Source organism: Lichenostomus cassidix, chromosome 5 (genome assembly GCF_008360975.1).
Source record: "Lichenostomus cassidix isolate B80296 chromosome 5, HeHo_3.0, whole genome shotgun sequence".
Lineage (NCBI taxonomy): Eukaryota > Metazoa > Chordata > Aves > Passeriformes > Meliphagidae > Lichenostomus > Lichenostomus cassidix.
Window position 1 is genome coordinate 63,340,509 of NC_139486.1, and position 18,160 is coordinate 63,358,668.

The 18,160-nt window shown below is 48.0% G+C and overlaps 1 long non-coding RNA gene across 1 annotated transcript; it reads right to left on the reverse strand.

The window, feature by feature from the left end:
• Window positions 1–6,937: 6,937 nt before the first annotated feature.
• LOC146437124 (uncharacterized) lies at window positions 6,938–17,937 on the reverse strand. Its single transcript, XR_014852817.1, has 5 exons — window positions 17,914–17,937; window positions 8,360–9,105; window positions 7,940–8,072; window positions 7,091–7,399; window positions 6,938–7,000 (listed from the first exon to the last, which is right to left on the reverse strand). It is a non-coding gene; the product is annotated as an uncharacterized LOC146437124 (long non-coding RNA).
• Between the last annotated feature and the right edge of the window lie 223 nt (window positions 17,938–18,160).

Consider the following 18,160-nt stretch of genomic DNA (forward strand, 5'->3'; position numbering starts at 1 on the left):
CCCATAGCGCGTTGGCTACCATCCAGGAGTCAGTGTAGAGATAGAGCCTTGGCCATTTCTCTCGTTCGGCAATATCCAAAGCCAGTTGGATGGCTTTAAGCTCTGCGACCTGACTCGATCCACCTTGTCCCTCGGTAGCCTGTACAGCTTGTCGTGTGGGGCTCCATACTGCAGCTTTCCATTTCCGATCTGCGCCTACAATTCGGCAAGACCCATCGGTGAAGAGGGCATAGCGTCTTTCACTCTCCGGCAGCTCGTTATACGGGGGTGCTTCCTCGGCACGTGCTACTTTCTCCTCTGCTTCTTCTGAAGATAATTTAAAAGTCTCACCTTCAGGCCAGTTTGTTATGATTTCCAGAATCCCAGGGCGATTCGGGTTTCCAATACGGGCGCGCTGTGTGATGAGGGCAATCCATTTGCTCCACGTGGCATCAGTGGCATGGTGGGTGGAGGGAACCCTTCCCTTGAACATCCACCCCAGCACTGGCAGTCGGGGTGCAAGGAGAAGTTGTGTTTCTGTGCCGATCACCTCTGAGGCGGCTTGGACTCCTTCGTAAGCTGCCAAGATTTCTTTCTCGGTGGGAGTGTCGTTGACTTCAGACCCTCTGTAACTTCGACTCCAGAATCCCAGTGGTCGACCTCGGGTCTCGCCAGGCACCTTCTGCCAAAGGCTCCAGGACAGACCATGGCTCCCGGCTGCAGAGTAAAGCACATTCTTTACCTCTGGTCCTGTCCTGACTGGGCCAAGGGCTACTGCATGAGCAATCTCCTGTTTGATCTGGGTGAAGGCTTGCTGCTGTTCAGGGCCCCAGCGGAAATCGTTCTTCTTGCGGGTTATGAGGTAGAGAGGACTCACGATCTGGCTGTACTCAGGGATGTGCATTCTCCAAAAGCCTATGGCGCCTAGGAAAGCTTGCGTCTCCTTCTTGTTGGTTGGTGGAGACATTGCGATGATCTTATTGATGACCTCAGAAGGAATCTGACGCCGTCCGTCTTGCCACTTTACTCCCAGGAACTGGATCTCTCGGGCAGGTCCCTTGACTTTACTCTTCTTGATGGCAAAACCGGCTTCCAGGAGAATTCTGATGATTTTCTCTCCTTTCCCAAATACTTCCGTTGCTGTGTCCCCCCACACAATGATGTCATCAATATACTGCAGATGTTCTGGAGCCTCACCCTTTTCCAGTGCAGCCTGGATCAGTCCATGGCAGATGGTGGGACTGTGCTTCCACCCCGGGGGCAGTCGGTTCCACGTGTACTGCACACCTCTCCAGGTGAAAGCAAACTGAGGCCTGCACTCTGCTGCCAGAGGAATGGAGAAAAAGGCATTGGCAATATCAATGGTCGCATACCACTTTGCTGCCTTGGATTCCAGCTCATACTGAAGTTCCAACATATCCGGTACAGCAGCACTCAGTGGTGGTGTGACTTCATTCAGGCCACGGTAATCCACCGTCAGTCTCCATTCTTCACTGGACTTACGCACCGGCCATATAGGGCTGTTAAAGGGTTAGTGAGCCTTGCTGACCACCCCTTGGCTCTCCAGATCCCGAATCATCTTATGGATGGGGGCCACAGAGTCTCTGTCAGTGCGGTATTGCCGGCGATGCACTGTTGCTGTAGCAATTGGTACCCGCTGTTCTTCAATTCTCAGTAGTCCTACAGCAGACGGGTTATCTGAGAGACCAGGCAGGCTATTCAGTTGTCTTATGTCTTCTGTCTCTACGGCTGCTATCCCAAAAGCCCAGCGATGTCCCTTCGGGTCCTTGAAATATCCCCTCCTGAGATAATCTATGCCGAGGATGCATGGGGCGTCTGGACCAGTCACAATGGGGTGTTTCTGCCACTCATTCCCAGTTAAACTCACTTCAGCTTCCAGTACAGTCAGCTGCTGGGATCCTCCTGTCACCCCAGAAATAGAAATGGATTCGGTCCCCACATACCTGGATGGCATCAGGGTGCACTGAGCGCCGGTATCAACCAAAGCCGTGTATCTTTGTGGGTCAGACGTGCCAGGCCATCGGATCCACACAGTCCAATAGATCCGGTTATCCCTTTCCTCTACCTGGCTAGAGGCAGGGCTCCTCTAATCCTGTTTTTGGTGCACGATGTTCTTCTGTAAATGTGTTCCTGAGGTTCCTTCAAGAGGATCAGTCATATTATCATTTCCATTCTGTTGGGGGTTCTGTCCACAAGAGACTGGGGCAGTGTTGTACCTAGATGAGCCTCCTGAAGTGGATGTTTCTTTTTTCAATTCACGTACCCGGGCTGCTAAGGTGGAGGTGGGTTTCCTATCCCACTTTCTCATGTCTTCCCCATGCTCTTGCAGGAAAAACCAGAGGTCACGTCGTGGAGTTTGTCTTCTTTCCTTGGCTGGGGGACGTCTGCTCCTGATGGCAGAGACTCGGGTTGGTTTCGGTGTGGCATGGAAAAATCCTTCTTTGAGCTCTTTCCTTAGTTTCTGATTCTCTTCAATCAAGCTCCGGACTTGCTCGGCCAGGTTTGTTTCCACTGATGAGACCTGGGTGCGTAGTGGAGCGGTGACAGTGTCCTCATAGATTCTCAGTTTGTTTGCTAACACGCCCACCTGGTCTTCGCCTTCCCTCCACTGCAGTGTTGCCAGGTAACGAGAGTATATCTCTGGTCCGAGCCGCGCGAATCTTAGCCACATTTGTGAAGTGCACTGGACATTATCTGGGCTCTTGGGGAATCTCTCGTTGTCTGAGAAAATGATCTCTAGCACGGCCAATTCCCTCAGGCATCGGATACCTTGTTCTATTGTGTTCCATTTCTTTTGGTGCATCTGGAGGTCTTCTTTGCAGAGGTATCTGTCCCGTACACTCGCCAGCAATCGCCGCCAGAGGCTGAGAGTTTCCTGGGTTTTCCCAATCCCCTGGTCAATGACCACATCCTGGGACAGGGATCCCAGTTGCCTGGCCTCACTTCCGTCCAGAATGGTGTCGTTAGCTGCGGCGTCCCAGATGCGGAGCAGCCAGGTCAAGATGGACTCATTCGCCTGCCGGGTGAATTCCCTCCGTAGGTCACGCAGCTCCCCCAGGGATAGAGAGCGAGTGATAATCTCCGGCTCTGTCTCTTCTGCTTGGTGAGATGGTCCTGCTGCATCCTCATCAGTCGCTATGCGGACTGATTTGCTCTTTGATTTCTTTTTCTGGACGGGGGCAACTGCTGCAGGCTTCGGCTGTTCTGATTTGCTTTGTTTCTCCTCAAGAAGACAAAATAATGTTCTGATCTTCAGCATGAGGTACACGGTGCTGGTCAAAGAGAACAGAACTGACAAAAACATTATGCCATCCCTAGCATCCAGAGAGAACTCAATATTGTCAAGGACGGCTGTGCCTGACCTGAAATGTTGGAAGAAACCGCTCTCTCCTCCTAGCCCCAGAGGCTGGGTGCGATTGCTGAGGAGGTCCCAGACGTAGCGGCTCAGATTAGGCCAGGCAGATAAAATTGAGCATACGTTCCGAATGGTATTCATCGCCTCACAGGTTACCACGCAATAGGCATAATAAACCAATAGAGCAATTTTCATGCCATTCCCTGGTCGCAACAGGACCAATACGACAGGCAGATAGTTTCCCATTTGAGGAAAAATATAGAGAGCGAGATACAGCACCCATATAGATAAGCTGAGCATCATGGTGATAGTATTTCTGAGTTTCCCCAGGTCGTGCCCCACGTTGGGCGCCAAAATATGTCTTGGTTTGAAAACAAACCAGTGGGAGATCACAAGTCAAGATTGAAATTAAAAATACGTGAAATAATACAAGGAAAAGCACTGACAAAGTCAGATACAACCTAACACCCTGTTAGGGTGGTAGTAGCAGTCCAACTGAAGTAGTCCAGTTGGAGCGGTGATCCTGTGAAGGTCTAGTCTCCAGCTGAAGATCCAGTGGTAGCTCTGGTCCTCTGGGAACCCAGTAGACAGGGCTAGCTCAGGCAGTTCCAGGGCCAGGTTATATCCAGGTGGGAACACCTGGCTCCTCCCTCTTCGGCAGAGCATCTCACAATGGGATGAGATAAGTCCATGAGTCACACGGTGGGTCTCTGATGGCCCATTGCCTGTCATGCGGGGTGGGTCATTAGCAAGTGATGATAGCTAACGGATGGCCCATTGTCTGTATAGCAGCTAATGGCCCACAGCTGGTGGTAATAGAATACTTAACTACATCAATATTGCAACCTAGGACATTCACCCAACCAAAATCAAGAGCAAAGGTTGGTTTGGGTTTGAGAACTTGAAATAACTTTGAAACAAAAGAAATCACCTTTTTCTTCTTTCTTTCAGATGCTGGACTTGCCTCAGTGGGTGTGTGCTGAGCTCTCAGTGCAAGGGACAGTCAGGCCTCAATGGCTGTGAGTTCGTGTTCTTCTCACTGGGGGATTAGAAATAATTATTAATTCATTAATTGCAGAAATGTTTTCTAAACCTTTCCCCTTTCCTGCCCTTTGCTGGTAGATCTCTTTCTGCCTTTGAATTTACAGCCATTCCCTAGTGTCATTTGCCCTGCCAGAATTCCTTGCAGCTCCTAACAGGTAAAACCTAGGATAACTTAGAGGGGAAAGAGGTGACATTTTTAGCTCAAAACCTGGGGTAATTGAGAGGGGACACAAGAATTGTTTGTGCAGGAAAATGTGAGGAGATGTTGAGGGGAGTGAGGTGGCAATTTTGAGGGAAAAGCTGAGGTGATGTTTAGGGGAGACTGCACATTTTTGGGGTGGAAAAGAGTTAATATTGTACAGGGAGGAAAATTTTGAGGGTAAAACTTGAGGTAATCTGTTGGGGACAGAATGAATATTTTGGAGTAAAAATTAGGTACTCAATAGTAGAGAAGTAAGGAAAATTTTGGAGACAAAACTTGACAAAATCTCTAGAGTGGAGAATGAACACAGGAAAAAATGAGTTGATGAGAAGTGGATGTGTAGGGAAAATTTTCTCTAACGGAGAGCATGAACATACTGAGGTAGTGTGGGGGAATCAGTTGTGGGCAGGTAGGGAAATTTTCATGTAAAAATAATATGAAATAGTCTGTAACATTAACAAATTGAGGAAAAAATAGGTAATCAGTAGACAGATGGAAAATTGGGGGGGTAAATCTTGAGAAAAGCTACATGGTAGAAAATAAATCTATTGAGGGAAAAATAAAGGGATCAGTAGTGGATAGGTAGGGAAATTTTGGGGGGTAAAACTTGAAAAAATCTAAAGGTTGAGAGTGAATATTTTTGGGTAAAGATGAGGTATTAAGTTGGGAACCGGTAAGGAAAAATTGGGGGTAAAACTTGATCTTAATATCTTGATCTAAAATTAAAATAAAAACTTGAGTAAGTCTCTAGGAGAGACTGAACACTGACATAAACTGAGGCAGTCACTGGGGGTAGGCAAGGAAATAATGGGGGTAAAACATGAGAAAATCTGTAGGGCAGAGAATGAACATATTGATGTAAAAATGATCAAGGTGAGGGCATGACTGTTTTGAGGTAAACTTGGGACCCACGGAGTCCTCCTTCCTTGGCAGCAGCCAGCGGGGAAGGGAGAAGGAGTCCCGGGTGGGACAAGGGCGGAGAGAGCAAGCAGAGGAGCAGGAGAAAGGCACTGCAAAGGGGCAGTGCCTGGTGTCACCAGGTCACCTGTGGGCAACAGAATGGACACTGGGGGCAAATGGAGGTAACTGGATTGTCCCGTTGGGAGTTGCTGGTTGCTGGGATTTAGGTAATTCCATACATTTGGCTGCTTAAATTTCCCAGCCCTGGGGCCTTAGCTGTTAGGGTAGCACAAAAATTGTTCTCTGTGTGGTGCCCAGGTTTGGGTTTCAGTATCAGCTTTGTTTGTTTACATGAATTATACCCTTAGCCATGAATTCCCTGCTGAATTCCTGCTGGAATAATCTCCCAGTGCCCCATGGAGCATGGATATTTCCATGCAGAGCTGCTGCTTTAACGCTAGCCGTGTCAGGAACCAGCAGAGGTTCCAAGGAAGCTCAGTGGGATCGGGACAAGGACAGGATTGTATTCTGTGGCATCGCAGCCTCGTGTTTCACGGAGGGACACCCCACGCTGCACAGAGGGGAAGCCACCTGGAGCCAAGACACGCCTCGGCGCACGGTGGGGCTCGGGGGACGCGAGTCGTCGTGGAGGTGCGGCGAACAAAGAAGTGCAGGATCGCAGTCTGGGGTTCCAAGGGAGTTTATTAGGATCCACAGGCACAGGATGAAGGGAGAGGAAGAGGGGTGGAGAGCGAGGGGTGGGGAAGGTGCAAGGAACCCAAGGTTGCGAACCCCGAACAAAGGGATGCAGAGCGTTAAAAGGAGAGGGAAGAGGGGAGTGGTTAGCTCCGAAGAGCCAACCAGGGAAAGCCGGAGGGGAGGAGATAAGGAGGGGAAAAGGAAACAAACTGAGGAAACCAATAATACATTGAGCTAGGGAGAGACTTCTAGAACATAAACCATATACAGAATGGGGGCGGGGGAGAGCGCAAGGCCAATGATCTCATGCTAATATGCATCCTGCTAGCACACTGCAACAGTATGCCACAGAATTTACTAGTTATAACCCTCATCCCCCAGCCCCACCGATGTCACTGGGGGGCACTTGACAGAGTTCCCTGGCATTCAGCTGATTTCACCCTCCCTGAGGTGGGGCTCCAGTTGACACTTGAAAGCAGGAGGAGGCGGTGGTCAGACACACCCCTAGCCCGTGCTGAGGCAGCCCCTGTGCCCAGATGAGGATGTCTCTCCCTGCAGAAGCTGATGTCGTTTGAGAGCCTCAGGAGTGGCCCTCTGGAAGCTCTTCTCCCTAAGGAAAGGGTTGCACATCCGTGCCTTCAGCGCACCTCCGGTGTGACCCACCTGTGAAAGCTTTCCATGGGTTCTGTGCTTCCAGCTGGCTCCCTGAAAAACTCCAAACTTAACCCAAACAGAACTTCATCCAACTCTAACCGTTTATTTTAAGGCATCTCCAAGGGCTATTGCTTGGGATTTGATTTCTGTGAGGGAAGATTGCCTTGGCTTTAATGCTGCTGATGGCTGATGTCCCCAGGCTGGAAGGGAAGGGATTGGGGGTGGGTGGGACATACCTGGCAGCTGTGTGGGAGCTCCGGGAGGTTGGCACCAGCAGTTGCTGTCTGAGTTTCTCCACAAACACAACATGCTGACATTCGCAGGTGCCCCCTGTTTCTTGTGGTATTTTTGGGGTGCCAGTGGGGTCTGCCTGGGGTGAAGCATCTCCAGGTACCTGTTCAGAGCAGCCCATGGCCGAGGAGCCGCAGGCAGCCCTTTATCCATGTCCATCAGAGCACTGCTCGGGCATCCCAGTGTCCGACCCCGGGACGTGTGTTCCACATGCTGTGTGCCACAGGCAGGACCCTGCAGGCACAACTCCTCCCCTGGAAATACCAAGGACAGGAGGTACTGGTCCCCCTTCTGTGGCTCCCGACCTTCCCCCACCCCACATTCCTGGCCAACTGGGATGCACAGAGAAAACACCAAGGCACATTCCTGGCAGGGGGCAGGAGTCACCAAGGGCTCTGTCTAGCTCTGGGTCCCAAAAGCAGCCCTGGCCTCAGTAGCCGCTGTGATTTTGGGCTGCAGGAAACGCCCCTCTGCAGGCAAGACCAGCCCTGACACTCCAGAAGAATTGCTATGACCCAAGTGAACCCTCAGGCCTTGTCTTGCTCCTTTCTCCCTGCAAAGCAACATTGCATGAGCACCTTGACAGCTGTTGGGTAAATCCTGGAACGGGCAGCAAATCAGGGTCATTGGCACAGTTTTGTGCTGTCACACAACTGTGTTGTTTCATGGTCAGGTGGCATGGAGCTCTGCCCTATGGACATTCCAGGGGCTGGTGTGTAAAGCAGCATTAGCATCAAAGGAGGAGTTGCGTTGGCATAGGAATTCCCTTGCTGGCACATGTATTCCCCATGAACCTGAGATGGGCTTGGTTGGAGCAAGGTGCTCAGAATGCCAAGACTGTGGGTTCAGTCCCTAGATGAGCCATTCACGTAAAGGTTTAACTTGGTGCTCCCTGTGTGTCCCTTCCACCTCAGAATATGCTGTGACCTGGTAACAAAGAGTATACAGATTTCACTGGATTTTTAAACCCAGAGGTTTTTCCGTGGGAGAGTGTGAGCCACAGAGGAAGTAGGGGGAAGGAAGGAGAGCGTCAGGTCTCAGCCAGCAGGTGTCGGATGAGCGGCCCGAGCAGAGCCAGGCCCCGGCAGGACCCCAGTCCCACACCGGGCCGGTCGGAGCAGGAGCAGCAGCGCCGTGCTCAGCCCCAGCGCCCGTCCCGGAGCGGCTTTTCCCGCCCGCGGCTATCCCTGTCGCTATCCCAGCCCCAATCCCACCTCGGTCATGCGGCCTCGGGAGCCGCACCCCGCCCGCTGAAGGAGAAGCGGCTCCGCCTGGGATCCCCAGCAGCCCGAATCCCGGGCACAGATCCCAGTCCCACCTCAGCGCCCCGGGCTCCGCGCAGCGCCGGGAGCAATGCCCGGTGCGGGGCTCTGCACAGCGCTCCAAGCGACGGTCCCGCCGCATCCCGGGATGAGCATCCGCTGCACAGCAGACCAGACGCTGATCCGCCGGGATTTATGGGCGTAGCGGGACCGGCACAGGTGTTGTGATCGTTCTATAGAACCCTTATATACGATTATAGATAATCCTATAATCAATACGTCCCTTATACATCCCTATAGATAATCCTGTGATCAATATGTGCCTTATATATCGTTATACGTCGCCTTCATGGCAGCGGCTCCAGTGACCGCCTGACCCCTTCCCCCCTTTCCCATTCCCAAGACCAAGTTTCCTTCCCGGCTCCATCCCAAGATTCCCACAGCAGTCTCAAGTGTCTCGTTCCATAAAGCAATTTATTCACAGTAATACACAACCAGCCGGCCCTGGTCCCTCCGGAGAGGACCCATCATTTCATTCTTACCCCAAACTTCATTTTCTGCCCAGCAGATTAACTCAGATTTTACCCCCAAAACGTTCACTTTGTCTGCTAGAGAATCCCAGCCCCACTGCTCCCCGTGCTCCTGGCACCGCTCCCGGCTTGTGGCATTTCTTTCCGGGAGCAGCCCTGGCCGTGGTCCTGGATACAGAAATATATTTGTATTTTCAAACCACATGGCTCCATACTCAGAATTCCTTATAGTCTATGTGACAAACAAGTTAATGTTTAATAACTTTCACATAGTGGTATGTGGTTTGATATTAAATATTACAATGTTGGTTTTGACAAATATTAGAAGACAGTAATTGTAATAGAATGGCTAATGTTGTTGCAACAGCCCAGTTGTAAAGTTTGCTTTCACCAAAAAGTGTGGGTTTGTATGTTGGAATGTAGGTTTTATGAGTTTGCATTGGACGAACTGTTGCTGGCCAAACCCTCAAGGCACAACCCTGAAAGGAGCAGGAGATCATTCAGTGAGGACCCCAAAACCCCAGTGACAAGACTGTGCCGGTGCCAAAAGGAGTGGTTTAGGGCAGGTACCTAAACAAAAGATAAATAGGCATCAAGCTGATGGACCACCAAGGGTATAAAAGGCGGGGCCACCATATTTCGGCGCACTTCTGGCACTTGGCTGCGTGGCCGGCGTGTGGTTTCGCTTTGCGAAGCTTTTTTTTGTTCTCAATTTTTATAACTCATTCCCACTTGGGGTCTGGGTTGTTTATAGCAGTTTTAGGAGCTCGTCCGGGATACGCCCAGCGGCTCTGAGGGTCCATGGGGCACTCGTGTGGGAGGCCAGCCGCGCCGATTCCGGCTGCCCACCCTGGGCCACTAGCGCATCCTTAGACCCGAGCTGCGTTACTGGCAATGAGGAGAACTCGCAAAGCGAAAGTACGAATTCCCCGATTATTTATCGCGGTTATTTTTAACTTTTGTGCACGAAGACCAGGCCCCTACGGACGGAATGGAGCAGCACCGATAAAGGGAGCTGGATCGGCGGCACCGCAGCTGGAGCAGGAGCTGGAGCCGGGACAGACACCGGGAGCCGAGCTTGGGGTGAGCGGGGATCGGGCTTGGAGCAGCCGCGCCGTGTCTGGGGGAAGCGGGGCTGCTGTGCCAGGAAAGGTGGGGGAAGCCGGGCTGGAGAACTTGGGCCATGCGGCCCGAGCTGGCTGCTGCTCCCGCCCCGGCTCTGGCGGGACGTGACGCGATAGAATAACGGTGGGATGTGAAGTGACGGACAGGATGAAGGCGGGACGAGAAGTGAAGGACAGGATCGCGTCCCGCCTCCATCCTGTAAGGAGGCAGGGGAGGAGGCGAGGCGGTGACGCGGAGTGAGAAGGTGCGGGGGAGCTGCTAGGCGGTGGTACGCAGAAGAGGAAGGTGGCAGAATAAAGCCCTGGAAAAGGGGATAACTGCTAAACGGGAAGGCAATTGCAGTGGAAGGAAATCCCAGGAGAGAGGGGAACTTGATTTTTGGATAAGAGGGCAGAGGAAACAGAAGATAGCCCCGGGATTGTAACATGGGACACGGGAGTAGTGGGGAGAAGCCCAAGAAGAAGGGGAGCAAAAAGATACCTATGAATATACCACCCCGACAGCCCCTTAGGATTAAAATTATCCCAATGGAACTATAACCCTGGTACAAAAGAAAAAGATAAAGTGAAAATGATGCACTACTGTATGATAGTATGGACTAAAACAGAAATACAGCCCAACCATTTATATTGGCCTAGGTATGGGTCATTTGAAGGGTGGAATTTGCCAGGCCCTACAAATATCTGTGAATGCTAAGGAACCTTTCAGTCAAGAGGAAAGTGACTATGCAGCCTGCGCAAAAGGACAGATTTTTCCCTCAAATGTCAAAGCTTTTAAGGTATCCGAGAAAAAGGAATGGGACTCCTTAGACCATTTACCCCCACCGTATCTCATTGCCCCAGGCGCCTCGGTACCTCCGGAAGCACCAACACCCCCAGAGGAGAAGCAGAGCAACATCAAGGGGCGAGAGGAATTCCAGAGATGAGAATCACCGGGTTGAGGTTTATCCCCTTAGAGAACTACTGATGGGAGGAATGCAGGGAGGGGTAGGGTTTGTGAATGTTCCTCTCGATTCCTCTGATGTATGAGCTTTCAAAAAGGAATTGAAAGGATTACTAGATGATCTGATTGGATTGGCTGAACAAGTGGATCAATTTTAGCAGCAAACATTTGTACTTGGGATGAAATGCAGTCCATCCCAAGCTTTTCCAAGAGGAAAAGCAAGTGATCAGGGTAGCAGGTATGAGAATCTGGGACAGGGAGCACCAAAACAGGCAACAAAATGGGGGAGATAAAATGGCCTTTCAACGCCCCCTCTGGAATCACAACAAAGAAGAGGGGAGACAAAATATGGAGGACCAGAGGTTATTGATAATCAGTGGAATACAAGAAGCTGCCCCACAAAATCAGAACATCCTTAAAGCTTTTGATGAGCAACAAGGGAAAGAGGAGACCCCCACAGAATGGTTAGAAAGACTTAAGAAAAATATGAGGCAATATTCTGGCATAGACCAGGAGACAGTGGCTGGCCAGGCACTATTAAGAGTCAAATTTGTCATGCATGCCTGGCCAGGTATCTGGAGAAAGTTACAGAAGCTTGAGGATTGGCAGGAATGAGGATTGCACGAGCTATTGAGAAAGGCTCAAAAGGTTTATGTGGGGAGAGAAGAAGACGAAAGCCAAAGTCATGGTAGCAGCTTTAAGAGAAAGGAATCAACTTTTGAGATGTGGAATCCCTCGACAGGATAGGGGGTGTCAACAAAGGTCACTCAAAAATGGTAACAATCAGGGCAGAATGAGAATGAAAGACGAAAATCAAGATCCCATATGCTTTTATTATAGAGGAAAAGGACATCTAAGGAGGGATTCTCCTAAAAGGAGTAAAGATCTGGAGGTTTTTAAGGAAGTACAAAAAAGGGAAACAGAGGATTAGGGGTGTCAGGGGCTCTATCTGTTGGGGAGAAAATGCCACCGTGTGCCCTTGATAAACCTAAAATTAGGTCCCCAGGGAGAAGAATTTGAGTTTTTAGTTGACACTGGAGCCGAGAGAACATATGTATATAAAATCCGAAAAGGGTGAGAGAAGAGCCAGGAATCTTTACAGGTAGTGGCAGTGAAAGGGAAAGGCTTTTGAGCACCTGTTATTAAGCAAGTAACCTTTGAGGGAAGCCATAAAATGGGAATGGGAGATATTTTATTGGTACTGGGGGTGGGATGTAATCTGTTTGGGAGGGATTTACAAGTACAATTAGGAATTGGAGTGCTGCCAAATAAAGGGGAAATGGTAGTTAAACTGTTAAAAGAGGATGATGAAAACCAAACCCAATTGTATGGGCAAGACCAGAGAATCAGGGTAAATTAGACATGATGTTTGTTAAGATTAAAATAACTGATGAAAGTTGCCCAATCCAAGTTTGTCAATACCCTATTTCCTCGGAAGGGTGTAATGGGTTACAACCCATCATTGATTCTCCAATCAAAAATGGAATTCTTGAGCAATGTATGTCCCCACATAACACCCCTATTTTACCTGTTGGGAAATCAGATGGTACTTTTAGATTGGTACAAGATTTAAGATAAGTAAATACGAGAACTGTTGATCGATACCGTGTAGTTCCTAATCCATACACCCTTCTAAGCAAGCTAACACCTTCACATCACTGGTTCAAGAGTAATAGATCTCAAGGAAGCCTTTTGGGATTGCCCCTTAGCTGAGGAAAGTCGGGACATTTTCGTCTTTGAGTGGGAGGATCCAAATATGGGAAGAAAACAACAGTTTAGGTGGACAAGATTACCTCAAGGATTTACAGAATCCCCGAATTTGTTTGGGCAGACCTTGGAGGAGACCCTACAACCCTTTGTCCTAAGTCCCAGAATTAAACTCATACAATATGTAGATGACCTATTACTCTCAGGGACAGAAGAAAAGGAAGTTAAGAAGGCCACAATAGACCTCCCAAATTTTCTAGGAGCTCAGGGGTTGAAAGTATTGAAGAAAAACCTCCAATTTGCAGAGCAGGAAGTCCAATATTTAGGCCACATAATTAGTGGAGGCAGCCGATGATTACACCCTGAGATAATTACAGGGATTGTGTCTATAACTAGACCAAAGACAAAGAAATAAGGCAGATTTTAGGATTATTAGGGTATTGCAGATTATGGATTGAAGGATACACCCAAGCTGTTAAGTTTTTGTATGAGAAGTTAGCTGAGGAGGAAGTGATCTGGACTAAGGATGATGAAGACAGATGTGAGAAATTGAAACAGAAATTTATAACTGCCCCTGCTCTAGAAAAGCCCTTTTACCTCTTTGTGAATCTAGACAGTAGGGTGGCCCATGGGGTCCTAACCCAAGTTTGGCGGGGATCTAAGAAACCTGTTGTGTACTTACCCGAATCGTTAGATCCCGTTAGTAGGGGTTGGCCCACATGCATTCAAGCTGTAGCCACCACTGCCCTGTTAGTGGAAGAAAGCAGGAAATTAATCCCTTTTCCCCAAAGGGGAAAGCTGAAAGTATATGCTCATTCAGTAAGGAATATTTTAAGTCAGAAGGCTGAAAAATGGCTCACAGATTCTCAGATACTCAAATACGAGGCCATCTTAATAGATCAGAACGATTTAGAACTAGTCATTTGTGGCTAGCACAGGTCTTTCCCATGAGAACTTTCTTCTGTGTTTTATAAACAAAGATAAAGTTTGGATGTTGTTAGAACAGTGTCTCAAGATTTGGACAGTTCAGGCCTGGCCAGTCAGGCCTAGGGTGAGGTTTCTGATTGACCAATCTGGGTGACCTCTGAAAAGCCTATATAGGTTGGATTGAAAATAATAAAGCTCTTTTTTCTATGCCACGCTGAGAATGCGTTTTTTTCTTCTCTGCTAGCGGCTCAACAGCGACAGTCATTGATAAACACTTGAATTCAGCTCAGTTTTTATATGGGGAACCAGCTGAGGAATTAGAACACAACTGCTAGACATAATTAATTAACAAACCAAAGTAAGGGAGGACTTAACTGACCAACCTCTCCAAGGAGTGGAAACTCTGTGTATAGATGGCTACTCGAGATGCATACAAGGGCGACGGAGATCTGGGTACACCATCATAAATGGACAAAAGATGGCAGTAGCTGAAAAAGGGAAGTTGCCCTCAAATTGGTCAGCCCAGGCTTGTGAGTTGTATGCTTTAATCTGAGCTTTAAGGTTATTAGACCACAGAAGAGGAACAATCTACACCGACTCAAAATATGTCTTTGGAGTAGCACATACTTTTGGAAAAATATGGGAATAGAGAGGGCTGTTGAACTCAAAAGGGAAAGGACTGATTCATGAGGGACTGTTCTTAGAGGTTTTGGAAGCCCTGAGGTTACCAAAAGAGATTGCCATGGTTCATATTAGGGATCACCAAAAGGGAATAGCCCCAGAGATTAGAGGCAATAATCTTGCTGACAGAGAAGCAAAGGATGCTGCGGAAAATGGAGAGGAAAAGGTAATGATAGTCCTATCATCGAAAGATAAAGAGTCAGGAGCTCTGAAGCTTAGTAAACAAGAAGAGGAAAGGTTGAAAGAGATAGATGATGAAGGTTATTGGAAACTCCGAGATGGAAGACAAATGTTAAATAAACCCCTCACTAAAGAAATATTAGAAAGAATACATTAAAAGACCCATTGGGGCACTTGAGCCATCTGTGGTGAATTTTTAAAAGATTATGGGTGTATGGGTGTATGGGTGTCTTTGGAATAGCAAAACAAGTAATGGAAAAGTGTGGGGTTTGTCAGAAGGTGAACAAGAAGGTAATGAGAAGAGTAACCTCAGGAGGTCAGGACCTGGCCCTAAGACCCTTTCAAAGTATACAAGTAGATTTTACTGAACTCTCCCAGATACAGCGATGGAAATTTTTATTAGTAATTGTGGATCATTTAACCCACTGGGTAGAGGCAGTACTTACTGTAAGGGCCACAGCCAATACTGTTTCCACAACGTTGTTAGAACAAATTATTCCCCGGTATGAGATGGTGAATCGGATTGATTTAGATAGAGGAACACACTTTACCTTTGAAGTATAACAACAGATAGTCCAAGCCCTAAGAATGGAATGGGAGTTACATACATCATGGCACCCACAAAGTTCTGGATGGGTCAAAAGGATGAGCCAGGCCCTTAAAAGAGCCTTGACTGAATTGATAGTTGAGACCCAGATGTCTTGGATAAAATGCCTACCTGTTGCATTACTAAGGGTTAGGACACAACCATGGTAGACCTAGATGTATCTCCTTATGAAATGATGTTTGGGTTACCTTTTTTAGCCTCAGCTCACAAAATCGCAGCCTATGAGGAAGGGGAGGTAAATATTATGAAATGTGTTAAGACCACAGCCTGAAATTTTGAGATTTATGAAAACAAGGGATGATTCCCCAGACTGCTCTCCTACATTTCAAAATATATCACATTGAACCTGGGGACTGGGTGTTAATTAAATCTTGGAATGAACAACCATTAATACTACAATGGGAAGGGCCTTTTCCAGGTTTTGATAACAACTGAGATGGCCATCAGAAACACCTGGTAAGGGTGGACTCAACACCAGCACAGTCAAAGGACCCACAGACGAACCCTGCCAGTGGACTGTAACATCGTGACCTGGACAGCTGAGGATGACCCTAAAGCAGGACACTAACCTCCAGTGTGGCAAGTAAACCACCCTCCCATTGAAGGAGATAGGGAAGTTCCTCACAGATTATATCAGTGGTTTGAGATACCCCAAGGACAAAAACTGTACAGACTCTGACATCATCCTTGGGATAGTTGGATTCCTCCAAAACAGAGGGTCTGGGTTATACCAATTACAAGCCTCAGGGGACAGTAGAATTTTGCATTTGTGTGTGAGATACAAAGAAAGCCGTGTGTGGCCCTTTGAAACACACGGGGTCCTTCCTAGCTACATACCCTATCTGAAACATCCCAGTGCAACACATTCTAGCTGGGTTAAGTGTAAATGCAAAAAGCCTGGTCAATTTTGGTGCTGTGATTCTTCCAACACTGTAAGTCATGTTGACCTTCAGGGGTCCTCCTTATAATCAGTTTAAGAGACTCTTAAATTATAACCTTATGTTGTGGTTTTGAGCTGTTGCTGCCTGAAAATCAAGAACTAACCAAAACCAAATGAGAAGAAAACATCAGAAAGAGTCAAACCCCGTATTTCCAATGCTGGCAGGAACTCCGCATGATGTGGATGTGAGCCTACAAGGCCAGAGGGCAAGACCAGATGGATACCCCTACTTGCCACGTAAGGGGTCAGTTGTAGGTGGCAACCCCATAGGCTGTGGGTGTGGGATTGGGAGTTCTGTTGGACCTCTGGTGCTTATTTTGCTGCTCATTTGTTCAGAGACACAAGCAGACTCCTGCTGGAAATGTTATCAAAATCTATATTGTGGAAACACCCGGGCTTCTTACCTGGTGGTTCATACTCATGTTAATAGTGTTTGTTATAATTCAAAGGAGGTGGAAACTTACAGCACGCAAGGACAAACCTACTGGGTAGTGAAAAATCTAGGAAGTGGGGGAATAAGAGGTGGGTTGGGATGCCCACTGGGAAAAAAATGGATTTGTTCCACTAAGGCTGGGCATGGGGATGTTTCAGATGGAGGTGAAATACAATATCTGGTAAAACAATAATACGGAATGCCACCAACAAGTCAGTAAGTCCACCTGTATCCACTCAGGTACAAAAACCAGACATATGTACAGAGATACAAAAGACATGGGGAAATGAGGAGGCAATAAGAGACATAGCAAGGGAAATGAAGAACATTGCACATGTACCTGTTCAGAAGTAGAAATCCATGTTAAGCAGTGACTGCTGGGATAACATATGGAGGAGCTTGGTGGAAAAGACTAGGATTTACAATATCATGTGCCTTAACAGGACTCTTATTTCCCCCTGCCTTACACTATGTTTTATCAAATTGGTAATCAGTGTGGTTCAAAACATGCATTTAGTAACCATACCCACAGACCCAAAGCAGCTTGTTGAGCCTCAAAATTCATGGTCCTAAAAAGAAACAAATAGGAGACCCACTAGAAGAAGCACAACTGATACACAAAAGGTATGAGCAAATGACATGGATAGGGAATTCAGCATATGGCTCAAGCCAAATATAGTAGAAAATATATGAGGGGGGAATTGTGAGAAACAAGTTGATGGAATTGGCTTTTGCAGAGTGTTATATGGTTTGGTATTAAATATTACAATGTTGGTTTTGACAAATATTAGAAGACAGTACATATTATAGAATGGTTGATGTTGTTGCAACAGCCCAGTTGCAAAGTTTGCTGTCACCAAAAAGTGTGGGTTTGTATGTTGTAATGTGGGTTTTATGAGTTTGTGTTGGACGAACTGTTGCTGGCCAAACCCTCAAGGCACGACCCTGAAAGGAGCAGGAGATCATTCAGTGAGGACCCCAAAACCCCAGCGACAAGACTGCGCCGGTGCCGAAAGGAGTGGTTTAGGGCAGGACTATGTAAAACAAAAAGGTAAATATGCACAAAGCTGATGGAACACCAGGAGTATAAAAGGCAGGGCCACCATATTTTGGGGCACCTCTAGCACTTGGCTGTGCGCCCAGCACTGTCCCTTTTGCTTTGCGGGTTTTTTTTTGTTATCAGTAAAATTTTTATAACTCATTCACACTTGGGGTCTGGGTCATTTTTAGCATTCTATAACCCGGAGATACAGGGTTTTATTTTGGAGTCAGTTTTTAAATACATTAATATTTCTCAATATATTAAAAAATGAGAATATTTACAGTTTCCAGTATTTTACACATAAACCCCTCATGAATTTTCAGGCATTTTGGGGCTGTAACCTCCCTTCTTGGGGGGGACCCTGCCTGGTGTCCCCCTCATCTGCCACTCACCTGTTCTTCCACCACATTGGGGTGCCCCAAGTGACACCATCACCCTCCAGACTCCCCCGCCCCTTTTTTCCTCCCCCCCAGAAGAGTCACAAAATGAGCCCAAGTGCCCTGGCCAGCAGCTCGGTGCTTCCATAAAGCCCTTTCCACATTGACATCTCCCCCAAAAAGGGGGAAAAATCAAGGGAGGGCAGGGCAGCCCCCAAAAGGACTGGAGTCCCCCCATCTCCTGTCCCACAGGCTGGCAGCT